Source organism: Cetorhinus maximus, chromosome 9 (assembly GCF_964194155.1).
Source record: "Cetorhinus maximus chromosome 9, sCetMax3.hap1.1, whole genome shotgun sequence".
Classification (NCBI taxonomy): domain Eukaryota; kingdom Metazoa; phylum Chordata; class Chondrichthyes; order Lamniformes; family Cetorhinidae; genus Cetorhinus; species Cetorhinus maximus.
In genome coordinates this window covers 22,251,220-22,273,788 of record NC_135887.1, presented here as the reverse complement: position 1 = coordinate 22,273,788, position 22,569 = coordinate 22,251,220, and the positions used below count along the sequence as shown (strand labels likewise).

General features: G+C 43.6%; 1 protein-coding gene across 6 annotated transcripts in view; it reads left to right on the top strand.

The window, feature by feature from the left end:
- bcas3 (BCAS3 microtubule associated cell migration factor) overlaps positions 1 to 22,569 on the top strand; it is a 1,018,944-nt gene that overhangs the window by 774,844 nt on the left and 221,531 nt on the right. The gene's annotated exons all lie outside the window — the stretch shown is intronic.

Below are 22,569 nucleotides of genomic sequence, written 5' to 3'. Positions count from 1 at the left end.
GGCACTTTATAAATTCAAGTTCTTTTTTATCTTTCTTTACTTTTGTTGAAATTGCTTTTCATAATTATACCAGGATATTACTCTGTCTCCATTAAAATAACCAACGGAGGAAATTCAGATAAGCATGATGCACCATTGTTATTCCACAGTAAAATTTCAATAACTGTGTGCTTTGGCTGATGCGGTGATGTGAGAAATAGCTTTCGTTAGGAACAATCCACATTTCATCCTAAATATCTATAAAGTCCTAAGGTGTCCATCCTCACTGTGTACATCACAGGCCCTCAAAGCCCCCTGCAGTTTGGTTTAAGCTAGCCTAACAGGCTCACTCAACGTAACTCAAACCTATTTCATGTTTCAAATGAAAAGAAAATAATGAGTCAAACAGCTGGCATAGTGTGCTGCACCAAACACAGTCTCATGCTTGCAATTCTCCACTTACTCAGCTGCTGAGCTTTATGGGAAGGAGATGGTGACTGGATGCCAGCCAAAGAGGCAGGGTTGAAAGGGCTATCCAGTATAGTCTCCTGATCCTTCTAGTGATCTGTTTTAGAGGCCACTGAGGAGGCCTGGGAGAAGGGAACAGCTCATCCCCTGATAGGAGATGATGCAGGACAAGATGCATAGAAGGGGGCAAAAATCATTAAAAAAGAGACCTTATCTTCAAAAAAATTAGGTTAAACCAAAAAAAATTGACATCCCATGTGTTTAAAATACAACAATGATAGGACTGAAATAAGATAGCCAACCCTCAAGTTTTTTTATTCACAGCCCTTGTATCATTCAAACAGCCCTCTTGTTTAAACCCGCCACATTGACACTCTGGTACAGTACAAGTCTGATTTGAACAAGGTAAATATGGATCGCAAAACAGAAACATGAGCAATTAAGACATTTACACACTTTGGCAAAGATTTAAATGGATTGCAATGTGCCCAATGCATAAATGTACTTGGTTTCTAATTTCCGTCATTTAACTGTTCTGATCACTAATTGGCTCCCAAGGATAAGGCATTGGAGAGTACCTCTGTGAACGCATTGGAGAGAGTGCAGAAGAGGTTTATGAAAGTGGTTCCAGGGATGAGATACCTCAGTTATGAGGAAAGATTGGAGAAGTTGGGACTGTTTTTCTTGGAGAGGAGAAGGTTAAAAGGAGACTTGATAGAAGTTTTCAAAATCATGAGCGGTTTGGACAGAGTCGATCGAGAGAAACTGTTCCCGCTCGTAAACAGATCGAGAACCAGAGGGCACAGTTTTAAAATGTTTTGCAAAAGAAGCATATGTGAACTGAGAAAAAACTTTTTCACACAGCGAGTACTTAAGGTTTGGAATGCACTGCCTGGAAGTGTGGTGGAGGCAGGTTCAATTGAGGCATTCAAGAGGGCATTGGATGATTATTTAAATAGAAACAACATGCAGGGTTACAGGGAAAAGGCGGGAGATTGGTACTAAGTTAAAATGCTCAGAGAGCCTGTGCAGCGACAATGGGCCAAATGGCCTCCTCCTACACTGTAACAATTCTGTGACAAAGGGCAGTGCTGTTTGTGGCTTCTTAATGCTAATGTTTAGTGGAGCTAAACCCAAACACCTCCCAAAGCTGTCACAGTAAATTAATGGCGAAGGTTGATTTTTATTGGTGCCTATAAGAATACGTAGGAATATATTCCCTTCCCTTACCCCCATATCTACCCTCTTTAAAAGTTAACTCATCTTCTTTGTGTATGAAGTCTATGTTTCAGCCTATTTGATCCTGAACTATTGCCTGTGTGTTGAAGTCTATTTTCTCTGAGCTGAAGTAATGTGCATGGGAGTTGTAGAATGGGCGGATGCACATAGTTATTTCATCATAGCATGTATAATTCTATCAGTCCCTGGTGCCAGTATAGGGCCTCATCAACTGACAGTACCAATCAGAAATTCAGACACACACTTTCCGATTTATGTCACTGGTGGTAAGGCTCATAAAATTACTGCCAGAGAATTGCCCATTTACTCCTATGTCATGATGCAACAATAACAATTGCCTGGTAAGTGGTTAAAAAGCTCCACAACACTTTACAGGAATATTTTGACATATAGGGTGGAATCGTCCCAGATTTGCACTAATTGTGGAAGGGGCATGAGAAAGCTGGCCGCAATGTTGGCTTTTCACACTGTATCATCCCAATCCTGCCTCATTTAATCATGCATTCCCGGGAAACACGCCGCTTCGACGGTGGGCAGGCTCTCATTCACCGGCCACACTGTCACTTTGCCACTTCCTCACACCGTGCGCCATATTTAAAATGCAGCCGCGCACACACCTCCCAGTGCTTCCACCCAGGACTGCTGCACAGAAGACATGACCCCGAAAGGCAAGAAGGCTGCAGCTCCCTGATTCAGTGACATATCTCTGGAATGTCTTTTGGACATCGTGGAGGCCCACTGTGATGTTCTGTACCCCTGCTGTGGCCGCAGGAGGGATAGCAACATCACCAATCCAGCTTGGAAGGCGGTGGCAGCAGTGGTCAGTGCCAATGCCCTGCAAAAGAGGACTGTCACCCAGTGCTGAAAGAGGATGAATGATCTCCTCTGTTCCGCCAGGCTAAGTCACTCTTTTCATCACTCTCATCTCTCACACTCCCAAACCCATCACACATCCACGGATATCACCATTTGCGCTCTCGCACACACCTTCATTGGCCTCATCCTGTCCGTGGCACCACTCTCCACCCATACATGTCAGGCATACTTACCATCTGGCCTGGCAGGTGTCCTGCTTACGCTCTCTCCATCTGTCTTCATGCAGGGCAAACTGGCACACAACAAACTGGTGGAGGAATGCCTGAAATCAAGTTGTCTCCTTGCTGCATGTCATCATCATCCTCCACGAATCTAGCAGCTATAAGGGCCTCCCTACTGTGCCTGCTTCATCTGGCCGGTTCAATAGCCTCATCGCTGGCATCCCCACCTTCGAGGACCTCCTCATCCTCATCCCCATTGACGTCCTCCTCATCAGAGGAGACATTCAGCTCCTCCATCTCTTCCTCAGCCTGCTGCTCTCTCCATTGCAGCGCCAGGTCATAAAGAGCACAGTAGGCAACGACGATGCGCAACACCCTCTGCGGACTGTATCGCAGGGCTGCACCAGACCGGTCCAGGCATCATGTGACGCATTATACCTTCGCTCTACTGCAGTCTGAGACTGCCACACGTCCTCTGCAGGTAGCCCTTGTCCCCGAGGAGCCAATTCTGCAACATCTGTGACCCTGGAAGACATCAGGGATCTGAAAGCTGCTAAGGATGTAGGAGTCGTGGACACTCGCTGGGAACCGTGCGCAGACCTGAAGGATGCATTCATGGTGGTCGCACACTGGCTGAACATTCAGCAAGTGGAAGCCCTTGCGGTTGACATAGTTGACTGCTTCTTGCCACAGAGATCTGAACACCACGTGAGTTCAGTCGATGGCACCCTGAAACTGTGGGAAACCTGAGATCTGAGCAAATCCCAGTGCTTTTGCATCCTGGCTTTCCTGGTCCCGGGAAAAATGCACAAGGTTGTGTGCCTTTGCAAAGATGGCGTTCATGACCACGTGGATGCATTTTTGGGTGGAGGCTTGCAATATCCCACAGAAGCCCTGAAAAGAGCCAAGGAGCCACTGAAGTAAAAATTGAACACCACAGTCACTTTCACAGCCTCTGGCAGTGGATGCCCTCCATGTCCCCGTGGCACCAAATCCTGCAGCAGGTAGCAGATGTGACCCAGTTCCCTAGACATGTGCAGTCTTCGGCGACACTGGTTCTTGGTCATCTGCAGGAATGAAAGGCAGCGCCTATAGACCCTAGGTCTAGCTAGGCGCTAACCAGTGACAGCTCGCTGTGGCTCTTCAACAGCATGAGCGGAAACCCCAGCGGCCCCCTCTTCCTGAGGGTGCTGTTCCTCCCTCTGCCCAGCCAGGCACCTCCCTCTTTCTTCTCCTTCACCTCTGCTCTCTGTTGGCCATGAGGTATACAGTTAGGTCATCAGGCTCCATGATCCTGATGTACTCCTCCAGCAGGATAAAAGACAGACGCATGGGTTAGCTTGGGTGTTCTAAGAACCCCTCTTGGTTAAGTCTGAAGTTCCCTTAACGCATCTCAGAGAGTGATGGTTGGCCAGAGTTTAGTGCGCTGCATGACTGCCCGAAACCCCACCTACCTCCACCCCACTCCACCTGACCGATTGGCGGCACCTGCACATGCTGGACTACATGCTGTGCTCTCAGCTCAGGCGCAAGCATTCTCCTAACCTGCTCTGCAAGGCTGTGCTGTCAGCTTGAACCATGGGGGAGACTGGGCCAAACCTGAATGACGATATTGCAAGGGGCTATGAGCGCCTCCACCAGTGACTGCTCTGTGGTCAGCTTTCGTAAGGAGATTGTACAACTTGCCCAGTCGTCCAATTGTTCTGCAGTCCACTAAAACGCTCATTAGTTTGCAGACTGTGTCCGAGGTGTGAAAAGCTCTGGAGCATTTGCTGGCACTTTCAAGCCTCTGTGTTGCTTCAGTGAGCAGATAAACTTGAGGCCCGACTCCAAGCACGCCAATGTGGCTGTGCCTGAACTGTCTCAGCTGCAGAGGACTGGTCATTTTATACAAGGTTTTCCAAATGCATGGCCGCTTCTCACCCCACCCCAGCACATGCTTATGCATTACAATCAACCGCAGGGCAGCCCTTACAGGCCCAATTCACCTCAACCGGACCAGGGTGCAGCCCTTGTGGCAGCCCCCCCAACTCAGTTCAACACCTTAACCGCAGGGCAGCCCTTGCTCTGGCACCGCACAGTCAGCCAGCCAAGAAAAAGCAACTTGCCTGTGCCCTTGCCTGACCTTGAGGCCCAACAGGCAACCCCTGCAAGCACTGCGCAATGTTACTGTGCACTCACCTCTGAGTTCCCCTCAAAGTGCAGCTTGCCAGCTGCATGCCTTATAATTGATGTTGTGAAACATGTGGTGTGCAATGTTGCCGAAGTGCCCAGATTATCCAGCATGGGGCAAGGATTCTGGCGAGCTGGGCTTATAAGATATGCAGATTTATTACAATGAAGTTCCCGAGCTGTGGCGGCGGGAAGCATGGCCCGCCATTGACTGGCAGAGCAGACGGTTGCAAATGTGTTTCATGACAGGATGGAACCAATTTTTGGCTGTCCCGTAATATTGTCCACTCACGCTGCCAAGCTGGCATGGAAATTTCCGCTGAGACACATAAAGAGATATTAGGACAGGTGACCAAATGATTTGTGAAAGAGGTAGAAAGCAGAGAAGTTTAGGGAGGGAATTCCAGTGCTCAGGGCCCAGGCATGTAAAGGCACACCTGCAGTGGTGAAGCCATGAAAATCATGGATGCACAAGATGCCAGAATTAGAGGAGCTCAGAGATCCCAGGGTGGGGTGGAGGGGTTGGTGTACGGTTGAAGGAAGTTACAGAGATAGGGAGAAACAAAGACATGGAGGGATTTTAATGTGCCCCTGGCCAAGCTGTTCCAGTACATCTACAACACTGGCATCAACCCGGCTATGTGGACAATTGCCCAGGTATGTCCTGTACACAAAAAGCAGGACAAATCTAACCTGGCCAATTACCACCCCATCAATCTACTCTCGATGATCGGTAAAGTAATGGAAGGGGTTATCAACAGTGCTGTCAAGCCTTACTTGCTTAGCAATAACCTGCTCACTGACACCCAGTTTGGATTCTGCCAGGGCCACTCAGCTCCTGACCTCATTACAGCCTTGGTTCAAACATGGACAAAAGAGCTGAACCCCCGAGGTGAGAGTGACATTGACATCAAGGCGGCATTTGACCGAGTGTGGCATCAAGGAGCCCTAACAAAACTGGAGTCAATGGGAATCGGAGGGAAAACTCTCCACTGATTGGAGTCGTACCTAGCAATAAGGAAGTTGGTTGTGGTTGTTGGAGGTCAGACATCTCAGCTCCAGGACATCACTGTAGGTGTTCCTCAGGGTAGTGTCCTCGGCCCAACCATCTTCAGCTGCTTCATCAATGACCTTCCTTCCATCGTAAGGTCAGAAGTGGGGATGTTCATTGATGATTGCACAATGTTCAGCACCATTCACGACTCCTCAGATACTGAAGGAATCCATGTCCAAATGCAGCAAGACCTGGACAATATCCAGGTTTTGGGCTGACAAGTGGCAAGTAACATTCACGCCAAGCAAGTGCCAGGCAATGACCATCTCCAACAAGAGAGAATCTAACCATTGCCCTTAATGTTCACTGGCATTACCATCACTGAATCCCCCACTATCAACATCCTGGGGGTTACCATTGACCAGAACTGAACTGGACTAGTCATATAAATACTGTGGCTACAAGAGCAGGTCAGAGGCTAGGAATCCTGTGACAAGTAACTCACCTCCTGACTCCCCAAAGCCTGTCCACCACCTACAAAGCACAAGTCAGGAGTGCAGTGGAATATTCCCCACTTGCCTGGATGAGTGTAGCTCCCACAACACTCAAGAAGCTAGACACCATCCAGGACAAATCAGCCCGCTTGATTGGCACCGCATCCACAAACATTCACGCCCTCCACCACTGATGCACATAGCAGCAGTGTGTACTATCTACAAGATGCACTACAGGAATTCACCAAGGCTCCTTAGACAGCACCTTCAAAACCCACGACCACTACCATCTAGAAGGTCAAGGGCAGCAGATAGATGGGAACACCACCACCTGGAAGTTCCCCTGCAAGTCACTCACCATCCTGACTTGGAAATATATCGCCATTCCTTCACTATCACTAGGTCAAAATCCTGGAACTCCCTTCCTAACAGCACTGTGGGTGTACCTACACCACATACACTGCAGTGGTTCAAGAAGGCAGCTCACCACCACCTTCTCAAGGGCAACTTGGGATGGGTAATAAATGCTGGCCCAGCCAGCGAAGCCCACATCCCATGAATGAATAAAAGAAACGCAAGAATGAGAATTTTAAACTTGAGGTATTGCCAGACTGCGGGTCAGTGGAGGTCAACATGTACAGTGAAAGGTCTCTGTGGAACCCTTTCCCAGCAATAATGAGAGCCTGTTGTAGAATGGGTGAGAAAAATTAATGAGTCGGTGAATTAAAATAACATTACATTAAATTGCATAGACATCACAGCACAAAAACAGGCCATTTGGGCTCAACTGGCCTCTGCAACGTGCTCTACATTAGCCTCCCCTCATCCTACTTCATCTAACTCTATCAGCATACCCATTTATTCCTCTTAAGTGTCCTTAATCTATGCTATTTGCGTTCACCACTCCATAGGGTAACAGGTTGCACGTTCTAACCACACTAAGAGGTTTCCTCTGACATGTCTTCCTTAACCGAGGTTTTCCACCCACAGTGGTTGACAGGGCCATCAACCATGTCCGGCCCATCTCCCACACATCTGCCCTCATACCTTCCTCTTCCTCCCAGAACCATGATAGGGTCCCCCTTGTCCTCACTTATCACCCCACCAGCCTCCGCATTCAAAGGATCATCCTCCGCCATTTCCACCAACTCCAGCATGATGCCACCACCAAACACATCTTCCCTTCACGCCCCCTGGCGGCATTCCGCAGGGATCATTCCCTCCGGGACACCCTGGTCCACTCCTTCATCACCCCCTACACCTCAAACCCCTCCCACGGCACCTTCCCATGCAACCGCAGAAGGTGCAACACCTGCCCCTTTACTTCCCCCCTCCTCACCGTCCAAGGGCCCAAACACTCCTTTCAAGCGAAGCAGCATTTTACTTGTACTTCCCTCAATTTAGTCTACTGCATTCACTGCTCCCAATGCGGTTTCCTCTACATTGGAGAGACCAAACGCAGAATGGGTGACCGCTTTGCGGAACACCTTCGGTCTGTCCGCAAGCATGACCCAGACTTCCCTGTCGCTTGCCATTTCAACACAGCACCCTGCTCTAATGCTAACATGTCCGTCCTTGCCCTGCTGCAATGTTCCAGTGAAGTTCAACGCAAACTGGAGGAACAGCACCTCATCTTCCAACTAGGCACTTTACAGCCTTCCCGACTGAATATTGAGTTCAACAAATTTAGATCATGAACTCTCTCCTCCATCCCCACCCCCTTTCCGATCCCCCTTTTTTTCCAATAATTTATATATATTTTTCTTTTCCCTCCCATTTCCATTATTTTTAAATGTATTTCCATCCATTGTTTTATCTCTACCTTTTAGCCTATTTCGATCCCTTCCCCCCACCCCACCCCCACTTGGGCTATCTGTACCTTGCTCGTCCTGCTTTTTACCCTTAATGTCACCTGTTAGCACATTTCTTAGATAATATCACCACCATCAACACCTCTTTGTCCTTTTGTCTATGACATCTTTTGGCAATCTCCACCTATCACTGGCCCTCTATCCAGCTCTACCTGTCCCACCCACCCCTTTAAACCAGCTTATATTCCACCTCTCTTCTATTTTTCCTTAGTTCTGTTGAAGAGTCATACAGACTCGAAACGTTAACTTTGTTCCTCTCCGCAGATGCTGTCATACCTGCTGAGTTTTTCCAGGTATTTTTATTTTTGTTTTTGTTTTCTCCTAACTTATTGGCTTATTAGTTATTCTTTTATTAATAGCCTTTAGTTTCGATCTCACATAAAAGTATAAATATCAACTTTATGTCTACACTAGCAAACCCCTTCCTTAATTTTAAATGCCTTTATTAGGTCACCTCTCAACTTCCTCTTATCCAGAGACCGAGTTCTCTTGTATGTTATCTATTTCAGGTGTTCAGGTTTGCCAACTTAATCGTAATCATACTGCTTCAGAGAAGTAAGAATTGAACATTTGTCCAGTGAAACAAGAGTCCATAGTTATGTCATATTTAAAGATCCCCACAACCTGAAAAGTTGGATTATTATCTCCTTATGTGGCTCGGAGTGAAATTCATTCTAACATTCTTGTGAAGTACTTTGGGCCATTTTACTACATTGAAGTCACTTTATAAAAATTAAGCAGTTGTCATTGACAAACATGTCGCCTGTTAACAATGTTTCCAGCATTATTATGATAATTGTAATGATTACTTAACAGTGAAGATTTTGTTGTCCAGTAGACCATGTAACTCCATGCACTAACCCAGCACTCAAGTGGTTAATGCACATCCAGAGCTTGTGCCCATTCTTCAGCTTTATTTAGCCTTAATCTGTAAGGTTGATTAACTCTCAACCCTTAGCTGTCCACCTCCTTTATTGCACAGCAGGAGTTTACTGCGGTATTAGTGGCATCAAGCCCAGGTTTTGGGACAGGGTAAAATCACTTCCTGAACAGGGGGAAAAGAAATAACATAGAAGCTGCCAACTGCTGAGAGGGCATTTGTAGCACAGTGCAGCAGAACAGGACTTTGATGTTGGCTGTGGTGTCAGTCCTGAATTCCTGCTGTAACTTGGTAACTCTTTAACTCTGAGGGATTTCCTTTAATCATAAAAAACCTTTAACTCTAAATTCCAGTTCAAAATCTACCTTATTTCATGTAACCTGCAAAGAGGACACATTTTATTAAATTCATATTTGTGTATGGAAGAGAGGGTTGCCTTCCTATGAAACACAGAAATTTTCTTCTAAGCAAAGGTTTTTTTTACTCTAGTTCCTCCCCTGTAATTCTGCACTGAACAGAGCGGACACACATGGAATATGGACCTCAGATGGTGGCAGCCCTCAAATAAATATGCATTGCATATTGTTCCTGCATTTTAGATGGCCGTACATATTGACATACTCTTAGGGGTTCCCTGCAAATATTGACACACTCCTTTGGATACACTTTTGGGGATTCACTTAAATATTCACGCACTTATGGGGACCCTTTACAACTATTGACACACTTTTGGTGATTCCCTTAAATATTGGCACACTCCCTGGGACTTTGCAAATATTGACACACTCCTGTGGATCCCCTGAAAATATTGATGTGTCCCTGGGGACCCATGCAAATAGTGACTCATTTATGGATTCTCCATTTCTAATTTCCAAAGTGCTAACTACCCAAAGGAAAACAGTTTAATAATTGTACAAAATATGTTTTAATCAGCATATCATAACAGAAGCAAAGTGATGGTAAATCAACCAATACAGAAAAACAATTGAAGAGAGAATTACTGAGGCATTGTGCATATGGCATTCAGTATGCTCGGCCACTTAAAATGATCCTCTGACTTGCGGCATCTTTAGTATCTGGAGAAACAATTTTTTTGCCATGTAGTAAACATCAAGTGGGTTAGAAATAATCTAACCACATAAAAAGGCTGGATGTCTTTGTTTCTATGATGTTTGCTTTTAGAAAGATTTGCATTTTTACATTACCTTTTCGCATCTCTCTGAGACATCTGAAGTCAATTACTTTGAAATATAGTGACTGATGTTCTGTTGGTGAACCCAGCAGCAAGATCCCACAAACAGCAACGGAAGAGGAGTTGACCTGATTTTTTAGTGGTGCTGATTGAAGGAGAGATGTCAAACAGGAGGGATGTCAAACACTTCTTCAGGTAGCGACATGGCTGTATGGAATTGTCTGCTTTGAACTTGACAGCCCATAATTTATGCCCATTAAAAATAATGGGGGCAATAGCAAGGGACTAACGAAGGCAGAAGCAGAATGCTGACAGTTAGGGTCTTTAACATCCACCCGTGCCAATATACAAGGTGTGCAATCAAGTGTGTGGTGGGTTATGCATAAATATATGGTGCATGCAGTCTGGAGTGAGAGAAATTGTGAAGCACTGTGGCCGTTGGCAGAGTCTTGCTGCCCATTGTCCTGCCCACACTGGAGGAACTAAGTCTAAGTAAGCAGTCAAAGATTATTCAGAAACATAACATGTGCAGTGAGTTCTTCACAGACATACCATAGAAATGTCAAGGGTTATTCATTGCTGTATCCATCTGCAGCCCAAGATGTGGTGAATTACTCACATCTGCTATGTACAAAGACATTACTTATTTTTTGACACCCTGAAGAAAAAGCTGTGAATCCAGCAGAAGCATTATTTAGAATTAAATCTTCCCCGTTCCCTATTCAAGAGAGTGTGTGGAAGACCTACCTCCAGTTCTCTGCCACTTCTGCTCCATTCTGCTCTTGAAAACAATAACCTGTCATTTACAACATCGCTCGTCCGCCAAAAACCCAGAGAGTGTATCTTAGACTTCCCCCCCCTGAACCACACCCCCTCCTTACCTCTCTTCTTCAGTAAGCTCCTTAAAACCTACCACTTTGACCAGGTTTTCAGGGCTAACCCCTTGATAACACTTGTGTAAATTGCCTTGGGACATTTTACTACCTTAATGTAGTTATATAACTGCAAATTGTTGCTAGACAACCTCTGTAACGTCTTATAGCACTCCAAGTATGTGTTGGAGGAAAATAAAGATGTCAAGTTGGAGACGGAAGAGTGAGTTTCAGGATGAATTATGTGAAAGCATCAATGAAAAGAGAGGTGTCTGAAAGTTGAGAAAGAGATGAAGGAACAGTAATTTTTGAAGAGTTCCAAAGGCAGGAGAGCCCGAAGGATCACCAGCCAATGATGGTGTAGGGTACTTGAGAATTACACAGCAGTGTGGTGTTGGAGAAGCAAAGGATGTGGTGAGAAAGGCATCTCTTTCTTTAACGTAGCAAGTTGTTACAATACGGAATGCGCTGGGTGATGGAAGTTGATTCAATAGTAACTCCCAAAAGGGAATTGGATAGATACCTGAAGGAGAAACATTTGCAGCGCTGTCATGAAAGAACAGGGGAGTGAGACTAATTGGATAGCTCTTTCAAAAAGCTGGCACACACAAATTGTGGAACAACTACACCAAGGGCAAAGTTTTCCATCAAGCTTCAGGACCCAGACACAGGACCAAGCGGGAGTCCCAAGCCCACACTTACTGGGAGTGCACCCAACAACACAACGGTGGCTGCCTTCGCACCCGCAGGCAGGGTCTCGACATTGCCAGCCCAATCAGAGAACCGGCAGCTTTGGAGCCTCGGCAGCCCCACCATGACGTGGTCACACTGAGACAAGTCTGGAACTATGAGGGTGCCTCAACACGGAGCTGCCGTCAAAGGTGTGTATTTAAAATTAAAATTATGGGAAGCTGAGGGTAGCCCTCTCTGGGTGCATCATTTGGGCCATGGGTGTGGTCTTTCTTGCCAACAACCCCCTCTTTGGAGCATGAAGCCTTTGGAACATGGCGATGATGGCCTCCACAGATGGCGGGAAGCCACTTTGCTGGCGGTGCACTCTCAAAGTTGGACTTAATTGAGTCCATAATCACTGTAATTGGCTGCCCAGCTTCGTGCTGCGGGAAGCTGATCCTGGTCCCTGCCCACCATGGGAAACTTCCCTGGCAGTGGGAATGCAGCAGGGAGCTATCCCAATGCATCTCCCCACTAATTTCCTGGCCCCCATCATCACGGGCTGGGAAAATTCAGCGCTAAGTTATCACATGACATTGCTGGCAAGAGAAAATAATTAGCCATGAATGCAGCTCCAATTGCTGTCTATTTATTCCCAACTGCAAAGTAAACTTGAGGATAGGATCAGACTCGACTGTGATACTGCACAGTTGAAAAGTATGCAGACGCTGTATGTTCACACAAAGAATGACCATTTGCGAAAGGTTCTGGAGTCAGTGACTGTGAAATTATAGCACAGCCAAGAGCAAAATGCCTTCAGGGAAGGAGGGCTAAGGGGAGAAAACAAAAAAGCTGATCTGAACATGTACAAGATAGCAGGAAGATGTCTGTTCTTTACAATTCCACCAGCGTTGATGGTGTACAAGTTCAATTCTTCACTTGCAAGTGACATAACAAACTGACACACAGGACCTTTAATGACATAAATTTTGGGGAACTTAGGAGTAGTTTCAAGTCGGAAGTCACCTGTTGGCAATTACTGCAAATGATATATGCCAGCTTTAAACAAACTGCCCTCAGCTGAATACTGGTTCATGCATCGGTCAGACAGTCTTCATTTCCTTTTAATTGAGTTAAGATGCCCGAACAAGAGAGCTGGACCGAGCAGACTGAAGCAACTCAGTTAGAGAGATAAACAAGTATCTGTTCGACTTGCATGACACTCAGCTTCAGAAGAAAAGTCTTTGAGCAGAAGGTGGAAGCAAATCATTCATCTGCTAAGGGCCTCCTAAATCGATCATAAAGAATAAAGATAATTGTGATGTATGGATACAGGATTCTCTTGAGTATCGAATGGCAGACTGCAGTAACCCAGTGTTAAATGGATAAAATACTTCACAGTCTGCTACAAGAGTTCAGTTGCAAGCAAAGTTGTTCAGTCAATGTTCAAAACTAGGTGCTGTGCTGGAGGGATTTGTAAATATTTTTTGACCCTACTCTTGGTACATGTTTGAATAATAGTTCAAATATCCCACATTACTGAAGTGACTGCACTTCAGAGTACTTCATTGATATAAAATACCTTGGGACATCCTTGATGTTCTGAAAGATGCTATAAAAATGCAACTTCTTGCCTTCTTTGTGCTCTCCTGGCGCCTCGGTGGTGCAGTATGTGGTGTAATGTTGTGCTTTAAAGTTTATGTCTTATTCAATCCGCAGACCTGTACTGAGCTAGCCAGTCTCAACTGGGTGAAAGAGGGGGCAGTGTTGCAGTTGAACTCAGCATTGTCAGCCCTAGGGGGGGAACATTAGCTAGTGTGTGTACTCCTGATCTGCAAATCTAGAGCTGGAAGTGTGTCATCCAGCAGATCTTTTAGACCAGATGGCGCTAACTGCAGCTGTGGGATTCACACTGTAACTTTTATACTTGCAGAACATTGGCCCAGAAAGTCTGCTGGTCAACCACCCTGCCAGTAATGCTGGACATCACTAGTTTGCAGAGTCAGCAAATGGGTTTCCGAATTTTACGTAAGTGCCATCAGGCGTTCACTGTCTATGGGTACATCTCCAGCCATAAATCACAGCCCCAATCCCACCATCAGAGGTTGTCCAACTGAAACCCCAGCTATCTCTCACAACCCACAATCAGTAACCTGTGACTCCGATTTACACACCTGGTTTGAACTCTCAACCTTCTGACTCTCAAGAGGTGTGAGTGGTACCCACTGAGTCATGGATGACATACCCAGAAAATCAGCCAACCGTTCTATTATTTTCCAGATTTAGTCATGTGTTTATCCTGAACATGAAAACAGATGAAAAGAAAAGCCGCAAACATTAAAAATCTGAAACGCACAGCAAGTCAGACAGTATCTGAAAGTAAAAATAGCACGAATTAGGCTACAGCTGAAACATTAACCTATTTTTCTTTTCCAGAAATTGATCAAGCTGCTATACAGGCCTGGCAGTTTCAGATTTTATTTAAATCTAAATTTTGATGCAATTGGTGCAATATTTTTAATATTATTAAGTTCCAAGTGTTAGCAAATGATTCACAGAGAATCTGTAGTACATTTACTAATGCAGCTGTTATCAAGCATTGTTTCTATTTATGGTCTGAAAATGACTTGATTACTTGAACTTGTGCTGTGGGATTTAACAGAATTGTGAGGTGTTCAATGAAAACAGAAGTGTAGGAAAAACACATCAGATTAGTCAATCCAGGGGTTCACACTCAAAATATTAACCTGTCCTTTCTTGTTTACAGATGCTAACTGACCTGTTGTATATTTCCAACATATTTTTGCTCTTAATATTTCAGATTTCGGGCATTTACAATTCTTATTTTTTCTCTATAATAATTATGAGCACCTTCCTGACAAAAAAAGAAAGACGTGCATTTTTATAGCGCTTTTCATGACCACAGGATGTACCAAAGTGCTTAACAGCCAATGAAGTACTTTGCAGTTCAGTAACTGTTGTAATGTAGGAAACACGGCAGCTAATTTGCATACAACAAGCTCCCACAAACAGCAATGTGATAATGACCAGATCATTTTTTGTGATACGATTCAGACTAAGGCTTCCTAATAAAATGTCCTAGAGCACTTCATAGGAGCTTAATCAAAGGAAAATTCTACATGAAACCACACAAGGAGATATTAGGTCAGGTGGCCTAAAAATGTGATCAAAGAATAGAATTTAAGGAGCGTCTTAAAGGTGGAGAGAAATAATGAGGTTTTGAGAAGGAAGTCCAGAGCTTAGGTGGCTGAAGACATTTCTGTCAGTGGTGGACTGATGAAAATTGGGGATGCACAAGAAACCATAATCACAAAGGCAGAGAGATCTCAGAGAGTGTAGGACTGTAGACTGGACAAGCAGTCAGCATCTGATAATTTGCCCGTGTGATCTTGTCACATATAGTTTCTTTGCAGTGAATTATTAATGGTAGAAGCAAAGAAAACAGAAGCGGCAAAAGAGATAGGGTCCACGTTTTGCCACACAGCGGGGTAGGGGTGTAGCTTTCTTATTTAAAAAAGCATTAAGTGCAAACTTTGTTCACATATCATGCCAGAACCAACAGCAAAATAAATCAGCAGCTTGTGACTCTGATTTACAGACCAGGTTTGTAGATTGCTGACAGCAAACTTCGTAGCACCATTGGTGGCTTGCCAAAGGTTAAAGTTCACTGCTTGTAATAGGTTCTGTACCAGAGCAGCCTCTTGCAGTTTGTTCCTGTGTTGGTTTTAGCATTACTTTATTAGATTTCACCTCTAATGCCCCTAATTGTGTTAAAGTTGTATCGTGTAATACCCAAACTTCCTGACTTACAAACGATGGCAGTTTACTACAAATGAAATCAAGTTAGTTATCTTGAAGATGAAGATCATAAACTGGTGCAAGTTATTAGAGGAACAGGCAAGTGAAAGGCAGCTAAATGAGATACAGATTCAATTGTGCAAAACTGAAGTTAAATCCCAGTCTCCTGCTGTTTCCACCGCACCCCCAAATCCTCCCCCCCACCACTCTATTTTCACCCCTTCTCTCCTGAAGAATTTGACTATTGACTAGAAAGAGAGAGTAGTGGTTAATGCATGTAATCAGTGGTGTTCCCTGGGGAATGGTTGCTGGGACTCTTGATCTTAGGGTATAGGAAACATACTTTTGTGTGATCTGCAAATTTTGATATTGAGAAATGTGGTTAGCTGTGTAGAGGTTTTATGTGATTTCAGGGAGGTCAGTAGATTGGGCAGAAAGGTGTCAGATGAGACATAATGCAGAAAAATGCAAGGCGATGCATTTTGGGAGAAATAACAGTAGAGGAAATACACTAAATGGTAAAACATTTACCGGAGCCAAAGAATAGACAGGCTTAGTGCTTCAGATATACTGATCTTTAAAGATGGGAGGGCAAGTTGATAAATCTTTATTTTTTTTTTAAAAAAGCAGATGACATTCCAGGTTTTATAAACAGGGACTTAGAATACAAAAGTCAATGGGTAATGCTAAACCTACACAAACCATTAGATAGACCACAGTTGGAATATTCTGTCCACTTTTAGGGCACAGATGTCAAAAGTGCAGAATGGATTCATAAGATGATGCCAAGGCTTGAGACGCTTTAATTATCAGGAGAGACCAGGGAAACTGGAGTTCCTTTTATCAAAACGAGAGAAGTTTAAGATCTGATAGAAGTATTCGGAATTATAAAGTTTTGAAAAAGTTAAATCAGCAAAATTGTCTTTACTACTTGGGAAATACCAGGGAGAACCTACGAAATAAAAGCAGGATCAGGCCACACAGCCCCTGGAGCCTGCGCCACCATTCAGTAAGATTACGGCTGATCTTCCATCTCAGTTCCATTTCCCTGCCTGATCCCCTTATCCCTGGATTCCCTTAATGTCCAAAAAAATCAGTTCTGAATATGCTTGATGACTGAGATTCACAAACTTCTGAGTGAAGAAATTTCTCCTCATCTCAATACTAAATGGTCAATGCCTTATCCTGAGGCTATGACCCCTAGTTCTAGACTCTGCAGCCATAGGGAAACAGCCTCTGAGCATCGACCCTATTCATTTATGGGATGTGGGCGTCGCTGGCTAGGCCAGCATTTATTGCCCATCCCTAAGAATGCTTTTTATCTTTCAATGAAATCATCTCTCTTTCTTCTCAACACCAGAGAAGATAAGCCCATTCTATCCAATTGCTCCTCATCGATCAGCCCTCTGATTCCAGGGCAGAAATTTTTGCTCAGCGGGCGGGCACACGCCCGACTCGCTTGAGCGTGAAATGATACACATTGGCTTTGGCCAAGCGTGCCAACGTCAACATGCAATTGCGTGATAGTTCGGTTGGCAGGCACGCACCAGAGCCAACAGCGCACCCGCCGACAATTAAAAGGCCTGTTAAGGCCATTAAATAAACAATTAAGGTAAATTTTTTGCAGCCCGTCCAACCTAACAGTTGGCGAGCAGGTGAAAAGGCCAAGTGGCCTTTGCATTTTTTTGGAAACCTCATCCATGGGTGGGATGAGGCTTCCAAAAGCAGACACGTTCAATGACATTTTTATTTTAAAAACAATTTTTTCATATCCCCTCATCTCTCTGAGGCAGCTCTGTGCGTCAAGGAGATTACGAAGCACTCACTCACACTTGGTCTGCTGCCCCCCCCACCCAACCACACAGGCAGCGCTCAGCGCTGCCGCTTGTGTTTCACGCTGGGCGAGCCTTAATTGGCTCGCCAGCATGAAATTGGGTGCGGTGCCAATCGCGGGTGGCAGCCACCTTCCCGACTGCCCCTGCCGAGCCTGCCCACTAAGTGCAAAATTCTGCCCCAGGAACCTTCATTTCAGGCATCTTCATTTCACACCCTCAAAGGCAAGTAGCTGGAGAGAATAAATTTGAAATAATTAGTAAAAGGTTGAAGAGAGGTTAGGAGAAATTCTCTTATCAACAGCTAGTTATTATAACATATTGAGAACAGTGCTGGAAACAGAATCCATAATAGATTTTAAAAGGGAACTTGGTAACTGTTTGAAAAATAAAAATTTAAGTGATAATGGAGGATGGGATTAAATGGATAGCCATTTCAGAGGACCAAATGACCTCCTTCTGTGCCATCAATGTTCTATTCTGTTCCTGGCGTACAGCTCTATTGGTTAAAACCATACATTTCTAACTCTTCAGTCTGAGCCTAGAAGATAGTTTTGGCAAGATATTCAATCAAAGGGGACATCACAATCAAGCTCAGCCCAGCTTTCATCTGAAATGCGTACACACCAATTACAAGTTTCACTTGTTACCAATTGGAAGATAACAGCATATAATCAGGTAGCTGCATTCAACCCTTCCACAGTGTAAGCCACCACCCTACATCCATGCACTCCGGAGCTGAGCTTTTGAAACTTTGCAATGATATGTGCGCTACAGTAATTGGGACACTGAATGGAGTTTGAAAAGGACACGTGATAAAGTCTTGTTCTCAAGAGACAGTGGTTCTGTTTGTAGTAAAAAGTAATAGAAATACATTGTGCCTTCACCAACTGTCAAAAACATAGTTTTTTTAAGACCCTTTGCTCGGCTTTTGTCATTGATTGGATGAAAATGCAAAATGTTCCGCCTCCTCCCCATGCACCCCACCTAAAAGAACAGCTTTACCCTGTTTCTGGAGGTCAGCATCCCTCGGAGCAGCAGCTCAATCATAAGTATTCAGCAACCTATCCGCATATTTTATTCATCATTGCTCCTAGCTCATCTAAGCTTCTCATCACTGTACAGCATAGTTCCTGGATTTAGCACTGCCCTCCTGCCTTGCTTTCCCTGTGTAAAAAAGTTCTGTTTTGTGTTGGATCACACTGGTAACTCAGAAAAAAGAAAGAGCTTGCATTTATATAGGGACTTTCATTATCTTATAATGTCCCAAAACACTTTACAGCTAATAAGTTACTTTTGAAGTGTAGACACTGTTATGATATAGGAGGTTAAGCAGCCAGTTTGCACACACAAGGTCACAAAAATAGCAACAAGATAAATGCCCAATATGCTGTTTTTAATGATTGGAGGATAAATATTGACCAAGACACCAGGGAAAACTCCCCTGCTCTTCAAATTAGCGCTTTGGGATCTTTTACATACATCTTAGAGGGCAGATGGGGCCTCAGTTTAGCATTTCAGCTGTTAGCTGGCATCTTTCTTTATTCTTTCATGAGATGTGGATGTTGCTGGCAAGGCCAGCATTTGCTGCCCATCCCTAATTGCCCTTGAATTGAGTGGCTTGCTAGGCCATTTCAGAGGGCAGTTAAGAGTCAACCACATTACTGTGGGTCTGGAGTCACATGTCGGCCAGATCAGATAAGGATGGCAGATTCCCTTCCCTAAAGGACATTAGTGAACCAGATGGGTTTTTATGACAATTAATGATAGTTTCAAGGTTACCGTTACTGAGACTTGTCATCATATTGCAGATTTATTAATTGAATTGAAATTCCACCAGCTGTCTTGATGGGATTGCAAACTGTGCCCCTAGAGCATTAGCCTGAGCTTCTGGATTACTAGTCCAGTGAAAGTACCACTATGTCACCACCTCCCATTGCTGTTTGCACTGGAGTGTCAGCATCGATTTTGTACTCAAGTCTCTGGAGTAGAACTTAAACCTGCAACTTTCTGACTCGGAGACGAGAGTGCAACCCACTGAACCAACCCTGCAAAGGCTTCATCTGAGTCTGTAGTTGGGGTTAGACTGAGTTGGCACTTGCAGAAATTACTAATTTAGACAGGATATGGTAGTTAAAAATGAGAGCCTTCGGCTAACACCTGTACAAAGGCTACTGGTCTGTCTTGCACTTGGGCCTCAGAGCCTTCAGCAATTTTACTTACAGAACTCTTTTGAATTCTTATCATGCAGTCAGTCCCCGTTTAACCTCCCAACAATTTGATCTTGTATGGCCAGCCTTGTTACAATGGTGACATACTACTTTTCTTCCTTTGCCTTCTACCTTACCATCTTCAACTAGGTCCTTGTTACTAATCTACTAACACTTTTACCATCACCAGGTTTTCTATACCTCCAGTTTCCTTGCTGACTTGATCCTACACTCAATTGTCTGTGTGAAGTATCATAAGTATCGACTAAAACAGCAGCTTCCCTGATCTTTTTACTTTGTCTTTCATCTAAGTATATCTTGATAGTTACTGGAATACTATTTCTAAATTCGTCCATAATCATAATTTCTCTTACATGTTCAAAAGTCTTGTCTAACCTCAGTGCCCTAAACCATTGACCCAGAGATTTTCTTTTCTTTTGCAAATGCTACAAATGTTTGTTTGGGTCTCTTTCTTACAGTCCTAAACTTCAATTGATAAGCTTCAGGGACAAGGTCTTAAGCATTTAGTGTTGCTCTTTTAACTACCTCATGGTCTGCAGATTGCTCCACTGATAAGCTAGCATGCACATTCATTGCTGTACCTGACAAAACTCTGTAACATTATGGTCCAAGTATCTCTTGGCCAATTCAATTTTATAGCTATATTTTCAAATGAGATGAAATATCTTTCAGCTCTGTCCTTCATAAATTTAGGCACCAACCAAAGATTTTTAGTTAAATCAAATTCATCAAAAGAATCAAAGTCACCAAGTGAATCACTATCTCTCCTTCCCTCCCTTATTCTAAGTTTCACTTTAGACAATTTATACTGTCTGGCATCTTTCTCTCTCTGAAACTCTCTATCTCTTTCCTTCTTTCTTTCCTCACTTGCTACCTTCTCTCTCTGAAGTTGAAGTTCAAGCTTTCGCATTTCTATTTCTTACAATCTTTTATGTTCTTTTTCTTTCTCCTCATTTTCCCACTGAAACATTTTTAACTTCTATTTTAATCTGTCCTTTTCTTTTTCAAGTTTTTTTTATTTCTCTTTCTTTTTCTTCCAATTCAAGTTTCTGCCTTTCCCTATCTCATTCAATATCATGTAGCTTCATCTGCAACTGAAGTTTTCTACCTCCAGCTGTGACACATTAGTTTCAAGCTTCTCCCCCTCTAACTTTAAATGCTGAGTAAGTACTTTAAGCATATCAGCCTTATGAAATTCTGCTTTATTTCTACCTGCACTTCATCTGCTAACTCTCTCAGCTGAGTTTTAGTCAAAGATTTCAAATACTCCACAATCACATCTTCCACTCCCATAAAAGTCTTAGCAATTGCCAAAGCCATGTTGCAGTCCAGCCACATTAAAACCATTCAACACAAAACTCCTGAGTTCAGTACTCTGCTCTACTCTTTAAATTCACAAATCCCAATTCAATCAAGAAATTTTAAATCTCGCAAAGAGCCCCCAAATTTGTTACGACCGCAGCCATTGTTATTTGTTGAGCAAGCCAAACCCCAGAGGGAAACTTGTCTTACTGATCATAATCTTTTTGTATTTTGAAAACAAGGGGAAAACTACTGAACGCAGAAGCATAGAATCCCAGTCACACTTTTAGGACTTTAAAAGTTAAAAAAATTATGAACAAGAAGAAAAAAAATTAAGCGCACAAAATTAAAATTACACAGTTAAAACAGCCCTACAAAACATTTCCACCACCACCCCCAACCCCCAAAAACCCACTTGGTCAGAACACACAAGTAAACTACTTGGCAACAGCTCCCTTATAGATTTTTAACCATAAAAATCCAATAATATTGCCCAAGGCATAAACTGCTGATACTTTAGTGAGTATTGTACATAACTCCTCACTCTCTTCCACTCTGCTGTGGAAATCCAAAAAAGTCCAGAACCAGACTGCTTTCTGAAACACAGACTTCCCTGGCTTGAAATTGGATGGCTGTTTCAAATTCACAACTTTTCTAAGCACTAAGTTGGTCTCAGGACATCTCCCCCACATAGCCATCACAACTCAACTAAACATCTTTCCTTAAATATCTTTTTTTCCTTTCATCTTAAACTCCATTGTCCTAAGTACCTCTATGAGCTCAACATTTCCAAAATATAAAAATCTTTCATTTTTTTCCTATTACCTTCACTTTCAGGTCAAAGAAAATTTAATAACCTTCTCTTGTTTACTTATGTAACCTTTGTGGGTTGTAAAAGTCCCCTGTCATCTCTAAACTACCCTTTGATATTTAACAGCTGAAAAGTCAAGTCCATACCTCTCACCTAATGCAAATTTTAAAACTCAACCTATTTACTCATACATTCAACTTCACCATAGCCTCTCATTACAAATGCTTGCATCTAGCTCTTTACCTTTTATCTCTCAGTTCCCATAGACAAGCTGTATCTATGAACCACGCGCGCGCGCACACACTGTTCTTTACAGAACATCACCACATTCCCAAAAATATTAAAAAAGGTAACATCTATCTTCACACAGGATAAGGACTCATGGAGTTGGGGGTAATATATTGCAATGGATGTAGGATTGGTTAATGGACAGGAAGAAGAGAGTAGGGATAAATGGGGCATTATCAAGTTGACAGGCTGTAACTAAAGTGTTGCAAGGATCAGTGCTGGGGCCCCAACAATTTACAATCCATATTACTGACTTAGACAAAGAGACTGAGAGTAATGCATCCAGGTTTGTTGACAATACAAAGCTAGGTGGGAATGTAAGCTGTGAGGAGGATACAAAGAGTAGAAGTGTGAGGTTATTCACTTTGACAGTAAGAATAGAAAAGCAAAATATTTTTAAAAGGTGTGAAACTTTT